This window comes from Dendrobates tinctorius, unplaced genomic scaffold (genome assembly GCF_039654945.1).
Source record: "Dendrobates tinctorius isolate UK_male_01 unplaced genomic scaffold, ASM3965494v1 ptg000003l, whole genome shotgun sequence".
In the NCBI taxonomy this organism is placed as follows: domain Eukaryota; kingdom Metazoa; phylum Chordata; class Amphibia; order Anura; family Dendrobatidae; genus Dendrobates; species Dendrobates tinctorius.
Genome location: NW_027361671.1, coordinates 57,228,494 through 57,252,878, shown reverse-complemented (window position 1 = coordinate 57,252,878; position 24,385 = coordinate 57,228,494). Strand labels below are relative to the sequence as shown.

Here is a 24,385-nt window from a genome sequence, read left to right as displayed (position 1 = left end):
TATCGGCGACCGGCGAATGTGCGAGCACAGTCTTCGAACCTTATGGAGCAGGCCTGTTAACTCCGGATAATTAGTGAGGAAGCACTGCACCACCAGGTTCAAAGTGTGAGCCAAGCAAGGTATGTGTCTGAATTTTGAAAGGGCTATGGCTGCCACAAAATTCCGGCCATTATCAGTAACTACCTTGCCTGCCTCAAGATGTAGACTGCCCAGCCATGACTCAGTTTGTCGCTGAAAGTAGTCGGCCAGTACCTCCGCCGTGTGTCGCTCAAACACATCATCTGCAACACAGCCTGCTGACGCTTTCCACTAGCTGATCGACAGTGGGACACATCGTGTGCACCACTGTCAGCTGCGGATGCAGTGCTCGTGCGACTGTGCTCTGTGGACGAGCTTTTGCTTCTGGAGGAGGGTCGAACGCCTACAGCCAACTGTTTCCGATACCGTGGGCTAGGCAGCACTGTGCCATCACAGCTGTCCCCGGTGGACCCTGCATCCACCACATTAACCCAGTGCGCAGTGCGCAATGGCCCTGGACATGCCTACTGGACCATGCATCAGTTGTGAGGTGCACCTTTCCACTCACTGATTGCTTGAGTGCATGGACAATGCAGTCTTTCACATGAAGGTGGAGGGCTGGGATGGCTTTGCGAGAAAAGAACTGGCGACTGGGTAGGTCATAGCGTGGTACTGCGTAGGCCATGAGTTCGCGGAAAGCTGCGCTTTCAACTAACCGATTGGGCATCATCTCTAACGAGATTAGTTTGGCAAAGTGGGCGTTCAAACCCAGTGTACACGGAAGAGAGGATGAGTACTTTCTTGTCCTACTCAGTCTCTGGTAGGGTGAGCTGGACTTGAGAGCTGCATACGGTGGAAATAGCGGTGGACATGGCGGACTGAGAGAGGGTTGATGATGGTGATGGAGTTGGTGTTCTTTCTGATGGCCTAGATTCAGTCTTTCATTGCAATAACAGTGTGATTCCCTGACTGATTTGCCCTTGTAATGACAACTCAACATTTGCTGCTGGTGATGTGCTAACCGGTGGACTTACAGTGGGGGAAACAATGTAGCGTTGCTGACTACCTTCTTTGGGAGCAGTAGCACATGTGGTACGTGAGTTTTGGTAGTCCGTTCACGTTTGCAAGTGCATGGTGGTTAAATGTCTTAGCATGCAACTGGTATTCAAATTACTCAGATTTTTCCCTCGGCTAAAGGTCTTTACGCACTTCTTACAGATAACCTTTGCCTGATTATTAGGATTTTGTTCAAAAAAGTGCCACACTGCACTCTTCCTACTATGGAAGACATTTTGAAGCCTTGCACGCTGTGCTATTTTGACCGTCTGGCCAAGCTGTCCTGCAACTATTTTGTTTTTTGTAACCTGTTTTTGGACTGCTCCGGGCCTGCCAGATAACAGCTGTTGTGATGTCGATGCCTGCTGCGGATGCTCCTCCTCCTCTTCTGAGCTATTGGTCAGCGACTTTTGAATTTTTTCGACCCGTTTCGCTCAACTCTATTCATCACCAAAAATCTTGTCGATAGAGGGAAGCATAAAATGCTCTAAAATTTCCTGGTAGACAGATGCGCTGACTTTGGTCTTCATAAAACACAGTGCACCTACACCAGCAGATGACATGATGACATGATCACTGATTGTGGAAACTTCACTAGACCTCTAGCAGCTTGGATTGTGGCCTCTCCACTCTTCCTCCAGACTCTGGGACCTTGATTTCCAAATGAAGTGCAAAATTTACTTTAATCATAAAACAACACTTTGGACTACTGAAAAACAGTCCAGTTCTTTTTCTCCTTGGCCCAGGTAAGACGTTTCTGGTGTTATCTATTGGTCATGAGTGGCTTGACACAAAGAATGTGACACTTGTAGCCCATGTCGTGGATATGTCTGTGTGGTGGCTCTTGAAGCAATGACTCCAGCAGCAGTCCAATCCTTGTGAATCTCCCCCAAATTTGAATTTCCTTTTCCTAACAATCCTTTCAAGGCTGCGGTTATCCCAGTTGCTTGTGCAGCTTTTTCTACCACACTTTTTCCTTCCACTCAACTTTCCATTAATATGCTTGGATACAGCACTCTCAACAGCCAGCTGCTTTAGCAATGACCTATTGTGGCTTACCCTCCTTGTGGAGTGTGTCAATGACTGCCTGCAGGACATCTGTCAAGTTTGCAGTCTTCCCCATGATTGTGAAGCCTACTGCAACAGACTAGGGGACCTTTTTAAAAGCTGAGAAAGCCATTGCAGGTGTTTTTTGTTAATTATTCTAATTTACCGTATATACTCGAGTATAAGACGACCCGAGTATAAGCAGAGACCCCTAATTTTGCCACAAAAAAACTGGGAAAACATACTGACTCGAGTATAAGCCGATGGCGGTGCTGCACAAGGGTTAATGGTGATCCAAAAAGATGCTCCATAGATAAATACCCCCATAAAATGCTGCACAAGGGTTAATGCTGGCCCAAGAAGATGCTCCATAGATAAAATACCCTCCATAAAATGCTGCACAAGGGTTAATGGTGGCTCAAGAAGATGCTCCATCGATAAACACCCAACATAAAATGCTGCCCAAGGGTTAATGGTGGCCCAAGAAGATGCTCCATAGATAAATACCCCCTATAAGATGCTGCACAAGGGTTAATGGTGGCCCAAGAAGATGCTCCATGGATAAATACGGCCCATATATCAGTACCGGTGTCCTGAGCAGGTGGGGACACCGGCGCGCTATGTGGGCCAGGTGCCGGTGTCGCCGCTGGCTCAGGGCACTGGCAATATTCACCTGTCCCCGTTCCATCGCCACGCGCCGCTCTGTCTCCCGGGTCTCTGCAGTGACGTTCAGCAGAGGGCGCGCACTAACTACGACATCGAGCCCTCTGACCTGAACGTCACAATCAGAGGACGCGGAGTACAGAGCAGCGCGTGGCGGTGGAACGGGGACAGGTGAATATTGCACTGCTCCCCGTCCTCCCCCGTCATACTCACCCCTCCTGGCACACGGTCTCTGCAGCCCCCTGCTTCTTCCATGGTCTCGGCACTGCAGCTCTTCCAGGTTTCAGCGGTCACGTGGTACCGCTCATTTAAGTCATGAATATACGCATATTCATCTCTTTAATGAACGGTACCACGTGACCACTGAACACAGGAAGAGCTGGGGCTCCAAGACCATGGAAGAAGCAGGGGGGCTGCAGAGACTGTGCCAGGAGGGGGTAAGTATGATCTGACACCCGCGCTCCCCCTCCCCCGCCGACCCCTGGTATATGACTCGAGTAGAAGCCGAGAAGGCCACTTTCAGCCTTAAAAAATGGGCTGAAAATCTCGGCTTATACTCGAGTATATATTATACTGAGATGATGACTTTTGGGTTTTCATTGGCTGTAAGCCATAATCATCAACAACAGAAGTAAAGACTTGAAATAGATCACTTTGTTTGTAATGACTCTATATAGTATATGAGCTTCACTTTTTGTACTGAAGAACTGAAATAAATTAACTTTTTGATGATTTTCTAATTTTGTGAGAAGCACCTGTGTTGTGAGTTCATTCTCTGGTTCACCAGTTGTGAGTTCTCCTTCCACACTCCCTCTGGTGGTAACAGGAGGTAGAGAGGCTGATTTGATCGGTGGAGGTCTGCGACCTAAGAATGAGGATGACGATTGGATCTCAGGAGTCTCAGATTGGATTTAAGACAGCCGACGCCCTATTCAGTTGCTGGTGATTCCTTCTGGCTTGTCAGCTTTTGGTTTTCAGCTCTGTTCCAGTCATCTAAAGCTAAGTTTTTCTGCTAATGTTCACACTTGATTTTGTTGGTCTGTTCAGTTTTTTGGTGTGGTCAGCCAGCCCCTGCTAGGGGCTGTGCTGAATTTCCACTCTTATTAATCAGTATTTTGCCAATTGGCTTTTTGTCCCTTACTAGTTCGGTCTCTTTTTGCTCTGTCTCAGAATATTTCAGAGTGCTGATATAGTGGGAGAAGTCTAGTGACTTCAGGGTTAATTTTGCTATCAGAAGTGTTGGACATGATGTTTGTAGGGTTTTTTGCAGGTTGCAGACAGTGTCTTTCCTTGTGGTAAGATCAGGGATCTGCAATCTGCATAGTTACCAACCTCTCTGGTTTTCTGTGACTTAGCTTGTTTTGCTTTTTTCTCCTCGGTGACCCATTCATAACACACCTGTATCATTAGTAATGTATGGCTCACGGAAAGTGGATTATTGCTTCATTTCTAGGCTCAGACACAGCCCAATATTGCAACTCTAATTATAATCAGTTGCTCCAAGTTGAACTACTATATGATCAGGGTTGGATCCTAAAAGTATTGTATTTTATTAGGACTCATAAAGCAAATATAACTGCAGATTTCACTATTTGCTATCAAAATTAATGCTTGAGAAATGTCTGAGTGCGAATAGAGGGGGTTTGCAGAACTCCATTCACATGTATTGCACTGCAGTTTAGTTGCAGTCTCCAGTTTGATATTAAGCATATTAGATGGCTGATCATTTCATTACCTGTTTGCACAGGCAGTCTGCAGTAAACAATGTGCACTGAGTGATCTGTAGTAGACCGCTTTGTGAGCATAGGCATCCATGGTTCTCGGCGGTGCAGGCGGTTTACAAAGGATGATGCAGAGAGCAAATACTTTTTGAGCTACACAAAAGATCATATTGGCAGCCTGTTTACAGGCATGTGAAACAACCGTTATTAAGAACACTCGTACACCATTACCTGCCAGTGTAAATGCAGCTTAAATGTTCGATTTTTTTTTATAGCCACTGGTCAAATGAAATGTTACCTAGCACCTATTGAAATAAATGGGTTGTTTATGTAGCGCACACGTCTAGTAACCGAGAATTGCACAACAGTCACATGAAATAATCATGCTTGAATCACTTGAGAAGTAAAATCTAAGAAAACCTTACTACATTTCCATATTCTAGTTCAAATAAATACATACTATCATTTACTTCCAATGCTTCTAACAATTAATTAGAGCTTAGCCATCATTTACATTTTTATTTCATAAATCAACACCCATGAAAGCAACTTTATAATAAATCTTAGGAGATTTGCTTCTTTCTCCTCCTGGACTGATCGGTCATTTTCAAAATTCTAGAATTAACAGGTGAAATCTGTATTCAGTGAAGACAGAATATTACATTACTGAAATAAGAGATTGCAGGTGTTACTGATAAGATTCTATGTAGATGGGGAGGAGTTGGAGGCAGAGCTCCACCTTAATTGTCCTTCCTACATAGAACTTTACGAGCACCAATTGTCATCTCTTAACTCAGTAATGTAATAATCCGGCTTTACTGAATACAGATTTTACCTGTGATTTAAGAATTCTGAAAATGATCGATCAGTCCAGGAGGAGAATCAAGAGGATTTCTCTGATAAGATATTTCATAAACTTCCTTATTTTCACGCGCACTGTTGATTTATTAAATAAAAATTGAAACGATGTATACTTTGTAAAGTTACCATTGTAATAGTATGTCAGGGATAGCAAAGTTATTAAAACAAAAATATCAAATAAACCTTTATGGGTGTCTAAGGCAAAACCTTTATAGGCGTCTAAGACAAATAAGCATGTATTTGTCTATAGCACTATGCTAAAAACAGATAAAGCGCCTGTAATTATCTTTTATTACCCTCACTGACACTACAGTGACAAGAACCATCGCTCTTGTGACTCTACTAGATCACCGGAGGACTTGCTTGTCATTCGTATTCGTTTATCATTTCGGAGATATTGGAGACTGCTAGGGTTTGCGTGTAATTGATAACCTACCTTGTGAAGCAATATAGACATTATGTAATGAAATCCTCAAAAACAAAATGCAACCAAACGGAAACATGTCAAAGGTCAAACCCAGTATACTGATTAGGAAAGTAGATTTTCTTCATATTCCATTACCGATACATAAAAGGCGAATACTCTAACCAGCTTCACTAAAAGGAAGCTTTATGTACCGTGCTAACGCATCTACAATAAATATTAAAGACTAATTAGAGAAAATAAGAGTGTTCAGGATACAAACGTGAAACTTTACCATTTGTAACTCTTTTGAAAATGAAATGTCTCATGTATTTTAGCTTCATTAAATAGACATGACTCGGTAGAAGAGAAGTAATGTCTTTTTTTCAATGTATTTAAAATCTCTTACGAGAACGCACGCTTTTTTCTTATAATGTGTGTAGACTATGAAGCAGAATATGTGATTTATGGTGTATTTGAGTCAGTATTCAAAAAAAATGTTAAAGTCTCCATAATATGTTAACTACAGCTCTCCATGTCATAGATTAGGGGGTGACAGTGGAGATACATAGATAGTTTCATCAATAACAGGGCTTATATTACTTGCTAAAATTCAAATGATAATGAAGTGACTCTGCTCATTATGGTACATAGTACATACAGTACATACAGCAAAGCTGAAAAATTGGCTAAATAAAGGAGTCATCTGTTTATAGTGTCTTCTCCAGTGGCAAGTGAGCAAACTGGAATATTTCCATATTTTGTGGACAATGTCAAAATTTAATAAAAATTATTTTTCAACTACAAAATAACTTAATCTTATTTATTTAAATAATGTTAGTTTCTGATCAGTTCTCTTTATATGATTTAAGTAGATTTATTTTTCTCTCCTTCAGTTGTTTTTTATATCTATTGTCTACAATACAAGGAAGACATGAACTACCTATCCACCACACTTGCTCCAACAGATGGCATCTCACAGAGAAATACACTGGCAGCTAATGAGTCTTCTGGAAGGCATAATATATTAGAATTGTGAACAGTAAACACTAATTTGTGTTGTAAACAACCAAAAAGGCAGCAACAAATCAGCAGAATGTTTCCAATATTAGACAAATGGGGAGCCATCATTGAAAATGGTTTACTAAAGTCAACAAAGGGTTATCTCATTGAAAAGCTAGGTTGGGAAAATAAGCACCTACAACACAAAGGTTCTTGTTATGGTGTCTTACACGGATATAATTGACTGTACCATTGCCTAGTCAATATACTGTATATATTTAACCCCTTCACCCCCAAGGGTGGTTTGCACGTTCATGACCGGGCCAATTTTTACAATTCTGACCACTGTACCTTTATGAGGTCATAACTCTGGAACACTTCCATGGATCCCGGTGATTCTGACATTGTTTTCTCGTGACATATCGTACTTCATGTTAGTGGTCAAATTTCATTCAAATAACTTGCGTTTATTTGTGAGAAAAACGGAAATTTGGTGAAAATTTTGAAAATTTCGCAATTTTCCAAATTTGAATTTTTATGCCCTTAAATCACAGATATATGGCACCCAAAAAACTTGATAACTAACATTTCCCACATGTTTACTTTACATCAGTACAATTTTGGAACCAAAATTTTTTTTTGTTAGGAAGTTATAAGGGTTAAAAGTTGACCAGCGATTTCTCATTTTTACAACACAATTTTATTTTTACGGACCACATCACATTTGAAGCCACTTTGAGGGGTCTATATGATAGAAAATACCCAAAAGTGACACCATTCTAAAAACTGCACCCCTTAAGGTGCTCAAAACCACATTCAAGAAGTTTATTAACCCTTTAGGTGCGTCACAGGAATTTTTTTGAATATTTAAAAAAAAAATGAACATCTAACTTTTTTTCACAAAAAAAATACTTCAGGTTCAATTTTTTTTATTTTACCAAGGGTAACAGGAGAAATTGGACTGCAAAAGTTATTGTGCAATTTGTCCTGAGTACGCTGATACCTGATATGTGGGCGGGAACGACTGTTTCGGCGCATGGCAGAGCTCAGAATGGAAGGAGCGCCGTTTGACTTTTTCAATGCAAAATTGGCTGGAATTCAGATCGGACGCCATGTCACGTTTGGAGAGTCCCTGATGTACCTAAACAGTGGAAACCCCCTACAAGTGACCCCATTTTGGAAACTAGACCCCCCAAGGAACTTATCTAGATATGTGGTGAGAACTTTGAACCCCCAAGGGCTTCACAGAAGTTTATAACATAAAGCCGTACAATTAAAAAATCAATTTTTCCACAAAAATGATCTTTCACCCTCAATTCTTATTTTTCCAAGGGTAACAGGACCCTAAAAGTTATTGTGCAATTTGTCCTGAGTACGCTGATACCCCACATGAGGGGGTAAACCACTATTTGGGCGCATGGCAGAGCTCGGAAGGGAAGCAGCGCCATTTGACGTTTTTGGCTGGAATTGAGATCGGACACCATGTCGCGATTGGAAAACCCCCGATGTACCAAAACAGTGGAAACCCCCCATAAATGACACCATTTTGGAAACTAGACCCCCTAAGGAACTTATCTAGATGTGTGGTGAGCACTTTGAACCCCCCAGTGCTTCACAGAAGTTTATAACGCCCGGGCGTGAAAATAAAAAAATCGTATTTTTTCCACAAACATGATCTTTTAGTCACCATTTTTTTATTTTCCCAAGGGTACCAGGAGAAATTGGACCCCAAAAGTTGTTGTCCAATTTGTCCTGAGTATGCCGATACCCCATATGTGGGAGAAAACTACTGTATGGACACACGTCAGGGCTCGGAAGGGAAGTAGTGACGTTTTGGAATGCAGACTTTGATGGAATGGTCTGCGGGTGTCATGTTGCCTTTGGAGAGCCCCTAATGTACCTAAACAGTGGAAACCCCCCACAAATGACCCCATTTTGAAAACTAGACCCCATAAGGAACTTATCTAGATGTGAGGTGAGCACTTTGAACCCCCAAGGGCTTCACAGAAGTTTATAATGCCTGGGCATGAAAATAAAAAAATCTTATTTTTTCCACAAACATGATCAATTAGTCCCCAACTTTTTTATTTTCCCAAGGGTAACAGGAGAAATTGAACCCCAAAAGTTGTTGTCCAATTTGTCCTGAGTACGCTGACGCCCCATATGTGGGAAAAAACTACTGTATGGACACACGTCGGGGCTCGGAAGGGAAGTAGTGACGTTTTGGAATGCAGACTTTGGGAATGTTCTGCGGGTGTCATGTTGCCTTTGGAGAGCCCCTAATGTACCTAAACAGTGGAAACCTCCCACAAATGACCCCATTTTGGAAACGAGACCCCCTAAGGAACTTATCTAGATGTGTGGTGAGCACTTTGAACCCCCAAGGGCTTCACAGAAGTTTATAACGCCCGGGCATGAAAATAAAAAAATCGTATTTTTTCCACAAACATGATCAATTAGTCCCCAATTTTTTCATTTTCCCAAGGGTAACAGGAGAAATTGGACCCCAAAAGTTGTTGTCCAATTTGTCATGAGTACGCTGACACCCCATATGTGGGAGAAAACTACTGTATGGACACACGTCGGGGCTCGGAAGGGAAGCAGTGACGTTTTGGAATGCAGACTTTGATGGAATGGTCTGCGGGTGTCATGTGCGTTTGGAGAGCCCCTGATGTACCTAAACTATTGAAACTTCCCACAAGTGACCCCATTTTGGAAACGAGACCCCCTAAGGAACTTATCTAGATGTGTGGTGAGCACTTTGAACCCCCAAGTGCTTCACAGAAGTTTATAACGCTCGGACGTGAAAATAAAAAAAAATATTTTTTTTCCACAAAAATGATATTTTTGTCCCCAATTTTTTATTTTCCTAAGGGTAACAGGAGAAAATGGACCCCAAAAATTGTTTTGCAATTTGTCCTGAGTAGGCTGATACCCTATATGTGGGGGTAAAACACTGTTTGGGCGCATGTCAGAGCTTGGAAGGGAAGGAGCACCATTTGACTTTTTCAACTCAGAATTGGCTGGAATTGAAATCTGACGCCATGTTGCATTTGGAGAGCCCCTGATGTGCCTAAACAGTGGAAACCCCCAATTCTAACTGCAACCCTAACCCCAACACACCCCTAACCCTAATCTCAGCCCTAACCCTAGCCCTAACCCTAGCCCTAATGGAAAAATGGAAATAAATACATTTTTTTTTATTTTATTATTTTTCCCTAACTAAGGGGGTGATAACGGGGGGTTTGATTTACTATTTATGGCGGTTTTTATGTTTGGCGGCTGTCGCACGCTAAAAGACGCTTTTTATTGTAAAAATAGTTCTTGCATCACCACATACTGAGAGCTATAATTTTTCCGTATTTTGACCCACCGAGTCATATGAGGTCTTATTTTTTGCGGGACGAGTTGACGTTTTTATTGGTACCATTTTCGGGCACGTGACATTTTTTGATCGCTTTTTATTCCGATTTTTGGGACGCAGAATGAACAAAAACCAGCGTTTCATGAATTTCTTTTGGGGGGGTGCGTTTACACCGTTCCGCGTGCGGTAAAATTGATAAAGCGGTTTTATTCTTCGGGTCAGGACGGTTACAGCGATACCTCATTTACGTCGTTTTTTATGTTTTGTCGGTTTTATGCAATGAAAGCTATTTTTTATAAAAAATAATTATTTTTGCATCGCTTTATTCTGCGAGCTATAACTTTTTTATTTTTTCGCTGATGATGCTGTGTGGCGGCTCGTTTTTTTGCGGGACAAGATGACATTTTCAGCGGTATCATGGATATTTATATGCGTCTTTTTGATCGCGCGTTATTACACTTTTTGTTTGGTGGTATGATAATAAATCATTATTTTTTGCTTCGTTTTTTATTTTTATTTTTTAAGGGGTTCGCTAAAGGGGTTAACTAATGGTACAGTTTTATAGGGCGGGTCGTTACGGACGCGGCGATACCTAATATGTGTACTTTTATTGTTTTGGTTTTTTTTATTTTCAAAAAATGGATTTATTTGGGGGAATATTTTTTTTTTTTTTTCTAATTTATTTGGCGATTTTTTTTAAATTTATTTTAACACTTTTTTTTATTTTTTTTTTCACTTTATTAAATAGTCCCAGGTGGGACATCACTCTTCTGTGACAGATCGCTGATTTGTCACATCACAGATCACTGTGACAGATCAGCGATCTGTCACAGGCACTGCAGAAGGCTTCCTCATGCCTGCGCTTTGCAGGCACTGAGGAAGCCAGCTTCCTGCAGGCCCCCGAAGGCCCCAGTCGCCATCTTGGATTCGGGGGCCTGCAGGAGAGGAGCCCCCGGCAGCAGCACTGCACATTGCGCTGCCGTGGGGGGCTCAGGGAAGCACGGAGGGAGCCCCCTCCCTGCCAATGCTTCCCTTTAACTCCCGGTACACCGCGATCATGTTTGATCGCGGTGTACAAGGGGTTAACGTGTCGGGGGCGGTCCGTGACCACCCCTGACACATTGTGCCGGGTGTCAGCTGTGATAATCAGCTGACACCCGGCCGCGATCAGCGGCGCTCACCAAGTGGGCGCCGCTGATCGCGGTAGACGTACTATACCGTCCATGGGCATAGGGGCCCGGGTCCCATGGACGGGATAGTACGTCGGATGTCAGGAAGGGGTTAAGGTGCATATATTAATAGTATAATAGTGCTACAACTAGAACGTTGAGTTACACACAAACGTGCATTTGCATATGATTTTAAAAAAAAGGAGATTTAAAGTGGTATTCATTAGTTTCGGGGCAGTTAAGTATTTTCTTCAGGACGATACATTGTTCATTTGTGTGGATTAGTAAGGTAAAGATTTACATGACCCTGGTCCAGTGGCCACATCGATGGTCCATGGCTGCTAGACTAAAAGCCCCGCGAACCTCCTCCTATGTGCAAGTATCGTCAGGGCTTTTTTGAATTAGTTGATCCCACAAGACGTCATCCATCGCTGAACCAGTCATGCAAATATTTTTGCTCAACTCTAATGTGACCAAAACCAGAAAAGAGTAGGACAAAAAACTATTTTATTAGTTAAAATGCAAAAATATGAAAAAGTTTGAGTACATTAGAGGCTGCTAGGCACACATGAACAGGAACACATACAGGTGGTGATCTAATATATAAATCTCAATGTGTGAGTGTATGTGTGTGTGTGTGTGTGTGTATGTATGTATGTGTGTATGTACGGGATTGGCATCCGCACCGTCGCAGCTACAGCCACAAAATTTGGCACAGTCACACATCTGAACCCAAGAGTGTCCTAGGCTATGTTGTGAGGCGAAATTTTAACCCCGCGCGTTCCAATTCGCCAATTTTGCCCCTATCTACATAATGGGGAAAAAGTGTGATGTCATAATGGTTGCCATGGCGACGCTGATGTCATCATAGGTTGCAAGCCCTGCCGCTCATTATGATGTCATAATGGTTGACAACGGGATGGAGGATGTGTGATGGGTATATGGGCACTGGACTATGGGATGGAAGATATGTATGGCGGGTATATGGGCACAGGACTATGGGATGGAGAATGTGTGATGGGTATATGGGAACTAGACTAGACTATGGGATGGAGGATATGTATGACGGGTATATGGGCAAGGGACTATGGGATGGCGGATATGTATGATGGGTATATGGGCATGGGACTATGGGATTGAGGATATGTATGATGGGTATATGGGCATGGGACTATGAGACGAAGGATGTGTGATGGGTATATGGGCACTCGACTATGGGATGGAGAATATGTATGATGGGTATATGGGCATGGGACTATGGGATAGAGAATATGTATGATGGGTATATGGGCATGGGACTATGGGATGGAGGGTGTGTGATGGGTATATGGGCACTCGACTATGGGATGGAGGATATGTATGATGGGTATATGGGCACGGGCCTATGGGATGGTGGATATGTATGATGGGTATATGGGCACGGGACTATGGGATGGAGGATAATTATAATTTGTTATAACTAACCACAGCTAGTTATAAATAAATGTTAATGTAGATCGATATAGCGTAGTCCCTTACACATAATACTTTCATCGGGTATAACCTTCCCAAACACATATCAGACAAAAGAGGGGCTATAAAATAAGATATAACACTTACATGTAATCACTGCTTGAAATCTTCCCACTGCCGCAACGCACGTTTCATTATGTCTTCATCAGGAGGCATTTGTGTGATGAAGACATAACGAAACATGCGTTGGTGCGCACATCTACATCAATATGTATTTATAATCACCACCTGTATGTGTTATTGTTCCTCCTCATGTGTTCCTAGCAGCCTCTAATGTACTATATATTTTTCGTATTTTTGTATTTTATGGGTATATACACTCTGTAGGCTTTTTGTCCTACACTTTTCTGGTTTTGGTATACTGTGTGATTTATGCCCCCTATTTAGTTCTTTGTATGTGTCCATTGATATTAATTATGAACCCTAACGTGAGCCTATACAGATTAACCTATGGTTCACATACATAGTTGTGGTCAATTGTGTACAGTTACAAAAATACTTTCAATAATATAAATACACTCAAAAATATGTCAAAGAAAATGCAAAAATATTGCTAGATTCACGCTGCTCAGAACATCTACTTTCTGAAATATATCAATATGAGGATGTATTACGAACTGTTCAGTAAAAGGGTTGAGCTTGGCAGATGGTGCACCTGTACTTTTTCCCATTTAGTTTCCACAGTTTTTCTAAACAAAACCCACTGATAGGAAGGACACTGTGTCACTGTGCAGAGAAGACATGGGTCAACTCCAGTGGTGAGCACATGAACCACAGCAGCCTTCATCTTTCATTCTCCCATGCTCTGTACCAGAAGGACAATGCTCAGTTTATTGAACTGCAAGAATACAGACAAGAGAAAAAAATACAAAACAAAACATAATTTTCTGTGGTAGCTGGACCCAAGGGACTATATACGAGAGCTTTCAAGACAAAAAAAAAACTCCTATTCTCGTAAGACACATCTTCTATAGATCAGACTCTGCCGACAAGGAAAAACATATAATGCATAAGTAAATGGTCTGTGTATAGTGTTACGTGCCTGACATACGCATCACATGTTCTATTCACAGACACTGACATCATGGCAGGAATCACAAAGCCTGCTGAGATATTACACAATTAATGGCAGCGCTAAACAGATAACACGTTTTGTCTACTTCAGATTTTTTGTATATTTAAAAAGGGAATCTGTCATGAGGATTTTATATCTTAAGCTACTGACCTGTATATTGTATATATTTTACTCATTTATATAGCGCCATTAATTCCACAGCGCTTTACAGACATTATCGGCACTGTCCCCAGTTGGACTCCCAATCTAAAATCCCTATCAGTATGTCTTTGGAATGTGGGAGGAAAGCGGAGAATCTGGAGGAAACCCTTGCAAACACAGGGAGAACATACAAACTCATTGCAGATGTTGTCCTGGGTGGGATTTGAACCCAGGACCCCAGCACTGGCAGGGCCAACCACTGAGCCACCGTGCCACCCATGTTCTGCAAAGCAATCACGTGGACATAGGCTCCAATAGACAAACTGCCTGACTAAGTTATTCAGGAGTTTTCTTAGGCATGCTCTGATATTAGCAAAAGTAATTGTATAGAGAGGGGAAGAGATGGACTGTGGCCACCATCTATTGTGAAAGGTGGATCCTGTGCTATCTACTATATATTACATTATATAAAAAAGGGTTACCTTTCCTTTTAATCAAGTCTGTGATGATAATGAGACATCTGAAATGTCTTCTGTACAAAACAGGGAGTATGAGTCTTTCAGTGAAATACACTCTTTTGTATAGTATATACAGTATTTCTGGTTTATTAATACAGATGCCAGGGATTAATAGTGTCAAAGACAAAGGAAAGGATCCCTCTGAAATATGAACCAATAGGAACTTTGGGAGCTTGAATAGAAATATGAAACATCCTTGCCAATCCGTGTTATTTTATAACCTTATACACAGGCGATATAAGACAAGATTGATACAATATATACGAAATGGAGTCCATTTTGTAACAAGTCCAGTATCATACCTAAATTTGCCATACACATTAGATGGTTGTCGGATGAACAATGCTTCGACCGATCATTTGGTCAACAGCTGACTGTCCCATACACGGGAGCGCTTGTTTGGCTGAGCGCTCCTTTATTCTCTATGAAAAAGCTACCGACATACATGCGGCCTGCTGGCTTATCTCAGGGAGGGCAATGTGATTGGCTGTCCAAAATTGGAAATGCGCAATCAACATCTCTCCCGACCATTAGTTATCAATATCGGCGTGTTCAGTTGACAATTTTAATGTATATGGGGCTAGTGCAAGTATTGAGATGGGAGTAGGTCCCTGCGGTAAAGCCCTCAGCATTCAGCAAACTATGGACTTGACAATTTGGGAATAACCCTTTAAATATGACTATTCGCTTCCAAATACTCCATTAGGCCCCTTGTCTATTAACTAGAACAAAGAGGAGCTTATGACGAACACCTTTTGGTGGCTTTGGCCACGTGTTACATGAATGGCCATTCACTTTAATGTACCAGTTTTCACTACACCTTCAGCAGCTTACCAGGGATATCAGAAGAAAAACAAACAGTGACTAGTGGCAGAGTCACAATATCTCACCATTTTTCTAACTGAAAAAGAATAAGAAATCTCTTATTTTACACCCAGAAGCTGGAAACCTGTACAGAGCCAATATTGCGAGTCTAATCTGGGCAATAAATTATTCCTAACACCTAAAGCGATCAAGGGGATAAATCAGGTCTGGGAAACTTCTTGAGAGCAAAAGTGATAAATGTTTTACATACATTTTATATATTTGCTTGACTATCTATAGGGTCACAGAACACAATTAAACACATTGACAACACACAGTTACTTAACACATCGATGGAAAGTTAAGACCAGTCATTAATGTTCTGAAATTGAAAACTAACGGAGCCATCCTGAGGCTTAATAGGCACGCTACCATCTTTAACTCATTTAAATAAATTAATTATAGACTTGCCTTGGACGCTTGATTTATTGTCCCTCTAACACTCTTTCACATTAACAACCTTAACTTCATTATGTTTATGTGATGAATGTATGCCAAGCACCACGCTCGTATCAAGGTCTCCGAATTCCTGCTATTACACCACACTCTTATAACCTCAAATAGTCCAACAATCACCATAACCCTAAGGTGTTGGTTTTATCGTCATGGGTCATTCGTATATTTAATTACCTCTAATCAATTTTTAGGTCTTTAATTCAAGGTGGAGGCAAAATGGAGAACATGGGGTTCAACCAAAGTACTACACTTCTTACTGTTATTAATGCTAAGTTATCTCCTCATTTAAAGACATGGTAGCCCACCCTCTACATACAGTTGTGGCCAAAACTATTGACACCCCTGCAATTCTGTCAGATAATACTCAGTTTCTTCCTGAAAATGATTGCAAACACAAATTCTTTGGTATTATTATTTTCATTTAATTTGTCTTAAATGAAAAAACACAAAAAGAATTGTCCTAAAGCCAAATTGGATATAATTCCACACCAAACATAAAAAAGAGGGTGGACAAAAGTATTGGCACTGTTCGAAAAATCATGTGATGCTTCTCTAATTTGTGTAATTAACAGCACCTGTAACTTACCTGTGGCACCTAACAGGTGTTGGCAATAACTAAATCACACTTGCAGCCAGTTGACATGGATTAAAGTTGACTCAACCTCTGTCCTGTGTCCTTGTGTGTACCACATTGAGCATGGAGAAAAGAAAGAAGACTAAAGAACTGTCTGAGGACTTGAGAAACCAAATTGTGAGGAAGCATGAGCAATCTCAAGGCTACAAGTCCATCTCCAAAGACCTGAATGTTCCTGTGTCTACCGTGTGCAGTGTCATCAAGAAGTTTAAAGCCCATGGCACTGTGGCTAACCTCCCTAGATGTGGACGGAAAAGAAAAATTGACAAGAGATTTCAACGCAAGATTGTGCAAGACTAACGCAAGACTAACATCCAAACAAGTTCAAGCTGCCCTGCAGTCCGAGGGTACAACAGTGTCAACCCGTACTATCCATCGGCGTCTGAATGAAAAGGGACTGTATGGTAGGAGACCCAGGAAGACCCCACTTCTTACCCCGAGACATAGAAAAGCCAGGCTGGAGTTTGCCAAAACTTACCTGAAAAAGCCTAAAACGTTTTGGAAGAATGTTCTCTGGTCAGATGAGACAAAAGTAGAGCTTTTTGGGCAAAGGCATCAACATAGAGTTTACAGGAGAAAAAAAGAGGCATTCAAAGAAAAGAACACGGTCCCTACAGTCAAACATGGCGGAGGTTCCCTGATGTTTTGGGGTTGCTTTGCTGCCTCTGGCACTGGACTGCTTGACCGTGTGCATGGCATTATGAAGTCTGAAGACTACCAACAAATTTTGCAGCATAATGTAGGGCCCAGTGTGAGAAAGCTGGGTCTCCCTCAGAGGTCATGGGTCTTCCAGCAGGACAATGACCCAAAACACACTTCAAAAAGCTCTAAAAAATGGTTTGAGAGAAAGCACTGGAGACTTCTATGGTGGACAGCAATGAGTCCAGACCTGAATCCCATAGAACACCTGTGGAGAAATCTAAAAATGGCAGTTTGGAGAAGGCACCCTTCAAATATCAGGGACCTGGAGCAGTTTGCCAAAGAAGAATGGTCTAAAATTCCAGCAGAGCATTGTAAGAAACTCATTGATGGTTACCAGAAGCGGTTGGTCGCAGATATTTTGGCTAAAGGTTGTGCAACCAAGTATTAGGCTGAGGGTGCCAATACTTTTGTCTGGCTCATTTTTGGAGTTTTGTGTGAAATGATCAATGTTTTGCTTTTTGCTTCATTCTCTTTTGTGTTTTTTTCATTTAAGACAAATTAAATGAAGATAATAATACCAAAGAATTTGTGTTTGCAATCATTTTCAGGAAGAAACTGAGTATTATCTGACAGAATTGCAGGGGTGTCAATACTTTTGGCCACAACTGTATCTCCAATGACAAAACTCTCATTCCATTACTTTCCATGCTTACTAAACATCATCACCTTTTTAAGAAGTTGGAATAAAGTTCATATAGTTGAAGGATGAAAAATATGTATTTGAGATCTGTATTATCTTTCGAGGTAGGATTTTACTTAATATCTGCAATGAATTTTTGTAGCAAATTACATCCCACATGAACACACCCTTAGTCAGCTGGTAGCTCGTAGGAAAGACTTCGGAAACCACTCACTCTCCTTCTAGTTTCCATGTTTTATATTTCAAGAAATAAAATCCAGTTTACAGAATTAAAGGTGTTATCCATCTCTGGGGGGTAATTTTTTTGGTTTCCTACCTACATGCACTTGTGGCTAAAAATCAGATTTGCCATTCAGTTTCATAAAAAAAAATTTCACAATTTTCCGTCTACAGGCAGCTGGAGCCGGCTGTCAACCAACATGACTTCGACTTTGACGCTCCGTCAACAGACAAGAGTAGAAGAGATGGAACGACTATCGACGTGACACCACAAGAAGGAGAGTCGCTGACAAGAGCCGTCTGTGACCGCTCAGAGCTGGAAGCGATCTTTGCAATGCAGAACAGTCAGGTATGTAGCAACTACCTGCTGATCAGTACTTACCTTGATAGGTAAAAGGGCCCAGAAAGTTTTTTAAAGTAGAAAACAAAATTGCCCCCAAAAGGTGGAAAACCCCTTTAAAGATAATGTTGCAGTTTACCTACAGTCATGTATGGACAGCACTGAGGCTCAGGGGTTAGTATAATAGCAGTTTTCTAATGAGTATCCAGGTTTCTTTCTGCAAGCAAATACATATTGGTAGGACAATGTGATAAAAAGCTATGCCATCAGGGAATGACGACAGTCCCTGTACAGTGCTCTAGAATATGTTGGTGACGTATACATAAAGGAAAAATGTATACAGCCCCAAATAACAAACGACTTTACTTTTAGCTTTACTGAAAAGCACTGCTCTGCTACATGAGAACTGCATATAAGAGAATGACTATATGTGAATTTCCATTTATATAACTACATGTTCATCTTTGGTTTAATGACTGAATTGCTGCTTTCAACCTTATTTTTGTTGTCCATTGTGGTAATCCAATAAAACCAAATTACGGCAAATTTTAGATCAGCAGTAAATGCATTCACGATCACCACAAAGTACAGTATAAAGGCCAGAGGCAAAGGTTGAATTTCATAGAAACCATCTTATCAGGATAAAAGTATTTTAATTATCTTTACAAATCTGCAAACCTCATATTTTTCACTAGCTGCCAACCAATGAAGCTAAACAACGTTAACACCTCCGGAGTCGCCGGCACTGCACAACGCTTTTTTACCAGTCTCAGACTTGAAAAAGTCAGACTGACCCCATGTTGCCTCTGCAAGAAATCAATTTTACAATTTTCTTATTAAAAGGAAAGGAATATACGGTCCTTGTACTAACTGTGCTGGAAATCATAGTATCTTGGTAAAATTGTACCCATTTCAGTGCCATATAAAAGGTCTTAGAAAACAGCAAGGGCAAATGCTGAACGAAAAGCTTCCATGGCAGTCCCATGTACGAGTTTACAGTTGGAGAGTCAGCCGAGCGGTACATTTGAATAAGTCTTGCCTGCCTGTCTCTCTTGCGGACTAATTTGTGACTCCGGCACTACTAAGTGTACAGGAGTTGGCTTACAAAGCCTTGTTTTGATACATTCTCATAGTAAATGTCACATAAAGAGAATTTAAGGGGACTCGCTGTGCTTCTGCAATAACAAAGAAGGAATTGCTCTCTGTCTTCAGCAAGGTTTTGTCCTCATGCTAGAAATCCAGCACATCTCGTATTGGACGAGACACACATACTTAACACAAATCATCTTTGCATTTCAGCTTGTGATTATTTCTATGCAGGATGGGAGTCATTGGATGAAATACTTCAGATAGAGGATGAGAACTTCAGTCACAGATGGGCTAGATGCCACAAATTTGCCCTTGAACAGGTATAAAACGCCTTGCCCCTCCATACATTTATGATTTAGCCATTCTTGCTTATGTATTTTTTTTTTTTTTTTTTTACTTGCGTTTCTTCCGTGTCCCCACACACAGATCTCATGTATCTCCTCGCAGGATCGGCTCTCCAGACAGCTATAACTTCTTCTTCAACCATCTCGCTCTCTCCAGAGTTTGGATAATTTCTCTTGTTCGTTTCTCTTGCTCAAATTATTTGTTTGTTCTTAACGCATCCGACACAAGAGAGACAACGGGGGAGCATGGCAGTGGTAGAAGATGGCAGACATGTTTTCAGGAAGCAGCTAATTAGGCTTTCTGGAGAGAGGGGTACTTGAGGTCAACAATTCTCATGTTGTATTAGATGTATTAGTTGGGCTTTGTTTTCTTTTCTTATGTTATAAAAATAGTCATAATACACTTGGGGCAAAAACGAGACAACAAAGGAAAAGAAAGCCTAACCAGGTCACCCACTTCTAATCCACTAATGAACCAGTGGCCCACTACTTGCAAAATGAGGCACACTTGACAATTAGAAATGATCACATATTGCTAAAGATATTACCTCATTTTCTGATTTGTGGAGTTCACTGCCAGGACACATGCGATCCTGAGAATAATGGTCTGCAGCAGCATGGCTACTTTATGCATTTTCCCTGCACATCAGAGCTTACATCCAACCCTAGCGCAGTATCCAAATAGACAGAAGAGAAACCCACACCAGTCAAAGTATGGCATATCCATGGGATCAGTTAACTGTATTGTTATCTCTAGGATAAATAACATAAGAAGGGGCTGTCTTATAGCTAATCCCCTCCATACACACTGTTTTAAGTTGCCCATACACATAAGATTGTTGCTGGCTAAACACGATCACTGATCTCTTGTGACAGCTTCAAGTGCATGAATGATCGACTTGGCTGAGAATTAATGAGATTTCAATGAACAAGGAAGAAAAATGAAGCCAGGCAATTCTTGTGGCAGATTCTTTGCTCTCAAGTAAGATAATCGGGTGTTGCTTCATGCCGCCCAAACCACAGGCAGCATACATCCAGGCCTACTAACTTCAAACAGTTATGTTTCTCCATGAAAGAAGACAGTGCTTCAAAGAAGATTTAGTTAGAATAGCTTCACCCAGCATCGCTGCAGGCGACTCACTATGGCAGAAACCTGTCAATCACCTGGAGCAGAACTGTGAAAAGCCAGCCAGAGGCAGAGTTGGAGCAGCACTGGGAAAAGCTGGAGCAGTACTGGGGAAAGCCGGCCGGAGGCAGAGCTGGAGAAGGACTGGGAAAAGCATGGCAGAGCTGGAGCAAGACTGGGGAAAGACGACCAGAGGCAGAGCTGGAGAAGAACTGGGAAAAGCTACCCAGAAGCAGAGCTGGAGAAGGACTGGGAAAAGCCAACCGGGGCAGAGCTGGAGAAGGAAAGGGAAAAGCCGACTAGAGGCAGAGCTGTAGCAGCACAGGGAAAAGCCAGTCACAGGCAGAGCTCGAGCAGGACAGTGAAAAGATAGCCAGAGGCAGGGCTGGAGCAGGACTGGGAAAGCCGACCAAAGGCAGAGCTGGAGCAGGACTGAGAGAAGCCAGCCAGAGGCAGAGCATGGACAGCACTGGGAAAAGCATGCCAGAGGCAGAGCTGGAGCAGCACTAGGAACAGCATGCCAGAGACAGAGCTGGAGCAGCACTGGGAAAAGCCAACCAGAGGTAGAGCTGGAGCAGCACTGGGAAAAGTCGACAACAGGCAGAGCTGGAGCAGCACTGAGAAAAGCCAGCCAGAGGCAGAGCTGGAGCAGCACTGGTAAAAGCCAGCCAGAGGCAGGGCTGGAGCAGGACTGGGAAAGCCGACCAAAGGAAGAGCTGGAGCAGGACTGGTAGATGCCAGCCAGAGGCAGAGCATGGACAGCACTGGGAAAAGCATGCCGGAGGCAGAGCTGGAGCAGCACTAGGAATAGCATGTCAGAGACAGAGCTGGAGCAGCACTGGGAAAAGCCAACAACAGGCAGAACTGGAGCAGCACTGAGAAAAGCCAGCCAGAGGCAGAGCTGGAGCCGCACTGGTAAAAGCAAGCCAGAGCTGGAACAGCACTTGTAAAAGCCAGCCAGAGGCAGAGCTGGAGCAACACTGGTAAAAGCCAGCCAGAGGCAGAGCTGGAGCAGCACTGGTAAACGCCAGCCAGAGGCAGAGCTGGAGCAGCACTGGTTAAAGCCAGCCAGAGGCAGAGCTGGAGCAGCACTGGTAAAAGCCAGCCAGAGGCAGAGCTGGAGCAGCACTGGTAAAAGCCAGCCAGAGGCAGAGCTGGAGCAGCACTGGTAAACGCCAGCCAGAGGCTGAGCTGGAGCAGCACTGGTAAAAGCCAGCCAGAGGCAGAACTGGAGCAGCACTGAGAAAAGCCAGCCAGAGGCAGAGCTGGAGCAGCACTTGTAAAAGCCAGCCAGAGCAACACTTGTAAAAGCCAGCCAGAGGCAGAGCTGGAGCAGCACTGAGAAAAGCCGACCAGGGGCAGAGCTGGAGCAGGACTGGGAAAAGTCGACCAGTGGCAGAGCTGGAGCAGCACTGGGAAAAGCTAGCCAGAGGCAGAGCTGAAGCAGGACTTGGAAAAGCCGGCCAGAGGAAGAGCTGGAGCAGGACAGGGAAAAGTTGACCAGAGGCAGAGCTGGAGCAGGACTGGGAAAAGCTTGCCAAAAGCAGAGTTGGAGCAGGACCGGGAAAAGCCAGCCGGAGGCAGAGCTGAACCAGCACTGGGAAAAGCCAACCGGGGCAGAGCTGAAGCAGGACTGGGAAAAGCCGGCCAGAGGAAGAGCTGGAGGACAGGGAAAAGCCAGCCAGAGGCAGAGCTGGAGCAGGACAGGGAAAAGCCAGCCAGAGGCAGAGCTGGAGCAGGACAGGAAAGAAACCGCCAGAGGCAGAGATGAAGCAGGACTGCAAAATGCCGACCAGAGGCAGAGCTGGACTAGTCTGGTCTCAAGCCCCCCAGATAGAGCTTTTAAGAGAAAAATATACCTTACTGCAGTTGTGCATCAGACTCTGATTTATGCTGCCAGTGGTTTAGGGAGCTTGAATCAAACTGCCCAATCATATTTTCCCGTGGCGTAGGTCCGACTTCCAGTAATCTACATAAATCTGATCCGTATGGGGGACATTAGTCTAACTTCCATGTAAAATGACTTTGACTTATCAATGACAGAAACTCCAGCCATCTAACTCCGAAGTTTTAGCGTCAATAATAACGGCATCACATACACATAGTACACAATAAGAAGTAACATGCACGATACCGCAATAAAATAGAATGTGATAGTAGTTCATGATTCATACAGAGGGAACATTTACCACCGATTGATGGTCTAAACTATTGATGGTCAAATGGAGCGGACTACACAGTCCAAGCTATCTGATAAAGAGAAAAATAATCATTGTTCTGCGTTTAGTCTTGTTGGAAATTTGGAAACCAGGACCTGTGTTGAGAAAATTTTAAAGCATGAAATAAGTTTTAATTTTCGGTGCTGTATAGCCATCTACTCTATGTTCAATTCAAGTCCGCACACATAATATTAGGCTATGTCAGCTTGCAAACACTGCACAAAATTGTAGGCATTATACACATTAATAGATTATTTAAAGGGAATCTGTCACCTATTTTTAGCCCTATAAGCTGCAGCCACCACCTTCAGGGGCTTATCTACAGCATTCTGTAATGCTGTAAATAAGCCCCCGATGTAACCTGAAATATAAGAAAAACAAGTTAGATTATACTCACCCGGGCGTCCGGTCCGATGGGTGTCGCGGTCGGGTGCCTCCCATCTTCTAACGATGACATCCTTCTCCTTACTTCTGTCCAGGAATGATGCTGGTCTACCCAAAGGACAAGACATCAACATCAAATCATTGGGGGTCTAACATCTGGCACCCACCTTCCCTCAATCATCTGTTATCTGCTCTTGCGGCCATGTAATGTAAACAAATACAGAGCCAAAACAGCCTGGCTTTGTACAATTTAGTGCCTGTCCGGGTTCTTGGCTGCTCTCATGCACTTAAACAGGAGATGAGTTGCAGCTTTGAAGAGTGACCACTTAACACTAAACAGCTTTACTGTTCAGACTCTGTACATGTCTTCCTTTCCAGAGCTGATAAGAGCGGATTATTGGGCGTGCCATGTGTCGGATCCCAGCAATCTTATCCTACTCCAGAGTTCTTTACTATTTTACTCCTGGACAACCTCTTAAACCATTTGTCCATATATTACACTTGCTAGAACAATCTTGAAATGATCTGCAGAGCATCTCCTGAAAGATAAAAAAATAGGAGGGGCGAGGGCCATATTTTGCAGACCATATTTGCATGTCTTTTTGAGGAAAGTGTTACTTATTCTGTGTGAACAGTCCTGTTACTGCTATTTATCAATACCATCACTAAGAAGAAAGAATTTTGAAAATGTAAGTCACGTCACTTCTGAGGACCTTGAGCCGAACAGTCTCCTCCACACATTTTTTTTCTTAAGTTGATAAAAGGTCTTTGAAATCATATTCATTTATTTACTGACAGCAATCTAGGGAAATTAGCTC

At 42.5% G+C, this 24,385-nt stretch overlaps 1 protein-coding gene across 2 annotated transcripts in view; it reads right to left on the bottom strand.

Annotated features, from left to right (window-relative positions):
* COMMD10 (COMM domain containing 10) overlaps positions 1-24,385 on the bottom strand; it is a 520,550-nt gene that overhangs the window by 328,716 nt on the left and 167,449 nt on the right. The gene's annotated exons all lie outside the window — the stretch shown is intronic.